Source organism: Suricata suricatta, chromosome 8 (genome assembly GCF_006229205.1).
Source record: "Suricata suricatta isolate VVHF042 chromosome 8, meerkat_22Aug2017_6uvM2_HiC, whole genome shotgun sequence".
Taxonomy (NCBI): Eukaryota; Metazoa; Chordata; class Mammalia; order Carnivora; family Herpestidae; genus Suricata; species Suricata suricatta.
Genome location: NC_043707.1, coordinates 119,529,892 through 119,534,753, shown reverse-complemented (window position 1 = coordinate 119,534,753; position 4,862 = coordinate 119,529,892).

The following is a 4,862-nucleotide window of genomic DNA, read 5'->3' as shown; positions in this document are numbered from 1 at the left end:
TCCCCAGCCCCGCCACCGACCCTCCCTTCCTAATCCCTATCTCCTCACCAGTCTGGTGACTTTGGACAAGTCCTTCACGTTCTGAGCGTCAGTCTCCTCCTCTGTTAAATGGGGTTACGAACGCCTGCCCCATGGATTTGTCCTGTTCATTTACACGTCCCTGTGGTCCTTAAACAAACGTTTCTTGGGAGCCTCCTGGGTGCCAAGCCCTGATCTGGGTGCAGAGCCCACGGAGGGAGGCAGTGGGGACAAGGCTCTGTTTTTTCTAAGCTTCCATTGTGGTGGGTTGGAGGTGTCCACAGGGAGGAGCTGGCCAAGAGGCAGGGCAGTACAGAGTGAGTGGGTGACACACCAAAAGTCACAGGGTGGGTCCTAGTCAGAGCCCAGGCCAGGCTCGTGACAAATCCCTGCTATGAGACCCACTGGGTAGATTTCCAGAACCACCGCCAGTGAGGACGCCCCCTACTGCAGGGACATCCGGGTCCCACGGCATGGCTCTCCTCAGAGGCTGAGAAGCCCAGGTTCCCGTGTCTCCTCGCCAGACACAGGCTCTCAGGCTGCACAGGCACGGGTCACCTGGTCGTGTGCCTCCCCCTGAAAGAATAATCCTCCGTTTCCTCTTTCTGAGCTCACCGTCCCCCCTCTGCCCCCCTCCCCTGTTTGGGAACGACCAGCAGAATCCCCTTGGGACATGGCTGGGGAGAGGAGGTCAGGAGTGGAGTCTCATCATTGTAACACTCTGCTCACTCTCCATCCCAGGCCTGCTGTGCCGCCAGTGCCCACCCCCGCCCCCCGGAGCTGATAACAGAATTTTTAATTAATATAATTATCACCTGGAAAACTAGGCCCTGCCACAGATAATTAAAATGAGATTTGGCTCCTCCTTGCGCATCTCTTTTCTCCGCTTCAAACCTGATGGTGAAGTTAACAGCACACCTGGAAGTGAGGGTTACGAAGAGGGACTCCTTGCAGGAGGGAGGTGGTGTGGTGAACGTGGGTACAGACATGCACTGAAGGGTGAGGGGCACACGTGTGCACACGTGAGGTTCACGAGCTTGTGCACGAGGGTGTGGGCGTGTGTGTCTCTGCGAGCAGGCATGTGTGCGTGTGTCGTGACTAGGGAGGAGGGACAGCAGGGGGCTGGAACCAGGATGTAGGTTCGATGCCAGATGACGGTGTAAGGTGGAGGGGTGGAGGTGCAGGTCTGTCCCTGGAGGCCAGCAGGTCTCCCACGTCCTGGTTGTCAGCTTCCCCTCTCCCCTGCAAACGGGGCACAACAATGGTCCGTCTCGCATATGACTATCGGCTGTCAAAATTAAGCGCGATGGCCATGAACTCAGTGTGCACAGGGTAAGCGTTCAGGGAGGGTTAGTTATTAGTATTTTAGGCAGGATGGAGGGCAGTGTGGTGACTGCCTGACACAAGTGACAGGGCATGACGCAGGACCTGAGGTCCTGGTGGCAGGGCCCAGCCCTTAGGCCTCTTGGCTTGTCTGGGGACTGGCTGTCCTCTGCATAAATCCACAGGAAGTCCCTATCCTGCCCCAGTGTTGCCATCATGGGCCCGACCACATTGTGTAGGAATTCACTGGGAAGCACCCACACAGTTGCCTGGAGCCCAGGTCCCAAGTCAGGCCTGAGCCGGCCACAGTGCCACCCTCTGGTGCAGTGGATGGGCAGCAGCAGCGCCCTCCTGAGGCCACGGGGAGACTCTATGCCAGGTCTGGCCTAGCCTCCTCACCCACCTTCAGCATCTCCCTACAGGATGCTTAGGACTCCACAAAAGGGACCATCAGGCCCAGGTCCAGAGCCCAGCCTCCCACCTCCAAGATGAACCTACTATACGCTACATACTTGTGCCTGCCTTGGCTCCCATCCTCCCAACAGGCTCCTCCTGTCCCATTTTACAGAGGAGGAAACTGAGGCTCAGAGCAGATGAGTGACGGGCCCAGGGCCACAAGCCACTGAGGGGAAAGACAGGAACAGGAATCTTGGTCTTTTGGAGAACAGGGGTCTGCTTCTCTCCTGGGGGCCCCTCCATTGATTACTCCCTTGGGGTTCTGGGGGGAGCCTCTCTCTTGGTAATGGGTCAGGGATGGTGGAGAGATAGGAAGGAGGTATCTAACCATCGCGCCATCGCGCTTAATTCTGACAGCCGATAGTCATATGCGAGACGGACCATTGTTGTGCCCCGATTGCAGGGGAGGAATAGGGCCATGGGTATCTAACCTCCTCCCCATCAGGGTGCAGATTCCATCATGGAACTGTCTAGCATGACCTTGGGTGGGCCCCTCCCCTCCTCTTAGCCTCGGTCTCCTCCCCTGTCCCATGAGGACGAGGACCCCCCTCCTGGGGGGACAGTGGGGTCTACAACAAGGACGGTGCAGTGCAGTGGTTACACCTGGGACACAGAGCCCTATGGCCTGGGTTCAGGCCCGGCCCTCAGCACACAGTGGCCTTCAGCTGGTTGCTTCGTTTCCAGCTGTTCCCAGCTGGAGGGTGATCAAGTCGTCCCTGACTCCGAGGTGTGCCAGAGTTAGCTGTGAAGGGACACGGAGCGAGGCCTGGTGCGGGAATGAACGGTCCTGGTTTATTACGGTGATGGGGTTCTAATGGAAAGTATCCCTGCTAATGGGACTTGGACTTGGCCCTTCTACAGTACTTGAAAGGAGATGGAGTGTGTATGAGCTTATTGGGGACGCACCCGAGGAGTGCCACTGTCCCTGCTCCTCCCTGCCCACCAGAACTGGCTGTCCTCGGGCATGGGCACTGCCTGCCTGCCGCTCTCACTTCCCTCCCAGCACCTGCTCTCCTCTGCCCAGGGAAGAGCCCTCCCTTCCCTTAGCCTCATGCCCTAAATTCTAGAAACAAGGGACAACTCTGGGACTGAGCTCCCTTCCTCCCTCAGTGCTAATTAGCTCTCGCCTGCACCTGCAGCATCCCTGAGCTCACCAGTCCCGAGCTGGGAGGTAGCAGCTTCCGCACCCACACTGCTGCTCCCGGTTGGGGACAAGGTGGGGGGGGGGGAGGGGGGTTAGCAAATAGGCAGGAATTAAATGCAAGGGTTTGCATAAGATAGCATGTAGATGGTCAAGTTCATAGGTCCACTTCATTCAATCTACTCTGAGCTGAGCAGGAAAATGAAAATGTGTGTTTAAAAGCCACATTGACAAGTTTCCTGCCACATGAGAGAGGGTGGGGGACAGTAGCTGTAACTTGTAGGACCCTAAATGCCAGATCTGTGCATCTGGATGTTATCATGAAGGAAACTGGGAGCTGTGGATGTGTTCCACGGCACCGCCCGCACCCCGGTCCAGGCCCCCAGCTCTCCCTGGACACCTGCCCCTCTGGCCCCTCCACACTAATGGAGCGTGCGACCTTTAAAAACACACACAACTGTGTCGCTTTCCTGCTCAAAACCCTCTGGGGGCTCCCACTGCTCCCAGAATAAAGTGCAGAGTCCTCACCGTGGCCATGAGGCTGCGTATGAGCCCACAGCCACTCCAGCCACTTCCGCAGCCTCCCCCCAACACACGGTCCCTCTGGTGCCACGGCTCGCCTTCGCCCCCGCACTTGGGGACACTCCTAGAAGGCGCTGAGTCTTCCTATTCACAGTCGTGATGCCAGGGACGACCATGTCATCTGCAGACTCCAGCCTTGAGCCACAGCCTTCCCAGACCCCGTGGCGAAAGGACCCATTTCCCTGCTTTATCTCCAGCACGGCATCGACCACTTTCAGAAATTATTCACTCACTGGTGTGTTCCGATCCGTCTCCCCCACAGGCTGCATAACCCACGGGGCAGGGGCCTTGTCTGTGCTGTGTCTGCTGCCACCCCCGTGCCCTGCACAGTGCCAGGCGCTCAGTCGGTGCTCACCAGACTCTCGGTGAATGAATGAATGAATGAATGAATGAATGAATGAATGAATGAACGAACGAATGAATGAATGGGCTGGGGTAGCCTAGAGCTCAGACTCCGCACCCCCAGTGCTGGGCTCTCCCTGTTTCTGGTTGTTATGGGTTTAACAGGGTCAGGGGCTGGAGGACACTGTGGGGACCCGTCTTCTGGGAACAGTCTGGGTTTTGGTCCTCCTGGCACCTACTGCCTGGGTATCATTCTACACCTCCCTTCCCCCAGAGATGTCGCAGGCCTGGCTGCGGCTGACCTGGCCCCCAGGACATCCACAGACAGCCCACCTTGGGTTCCAGCCAGCACGGTGGGAGGGCACTCCGAGGGGGAGGCCCACAGCCCACACTAAGGAGGCCCTGTCTCGTGGGGGACTCAGGGCCCATCCCGTGGAGACACTCGATGCGTCAGGAGACAGTCCTGCCTTTATGAAGCTGCAGTCTGCTGGCAGAGTCCTCGTCCTCTCCGGGGTCACGAGCCCTCCGAGAGGGACCAGGAGCTCCTGAGGGGACCCAGGGTCCTTGGGGACTCACAGAGGCATGAGCTCGCATTGTCCTGACAATAGACCATTGGCGAGGTGGCCTTTCTTATAGGTGGACACCCCCCACCCCAACTCTGGCCTTGAGGCACAAGGCACAGTGCAGGTAAAGACAACTGGACCCAAACAGAGCTCTCCTCAGGGACTCGGGCCCCAGAGTCTCCTCCCCTGGCCTGGTGGAGGGAGGAGGGGGCCTGGACTCCAGCCCCACTGGGCCCCGAGCGTCCTGTGTCATCACGGACAGGCCCCTGCCCCTCCCTGGCCCATCTCCTCATCTGTGACTTGGTGCTGAGCTGGGTGCCACCTGATGCTGTCCCCACCTCCATGCTGGAATCTCTCCTCCCCTTACCTCAGGTCCCATCCCCCCTACCCCTCTCGCCCCATCCCCCCTGTTCCTGATCCTACAATTGCAGGGGATC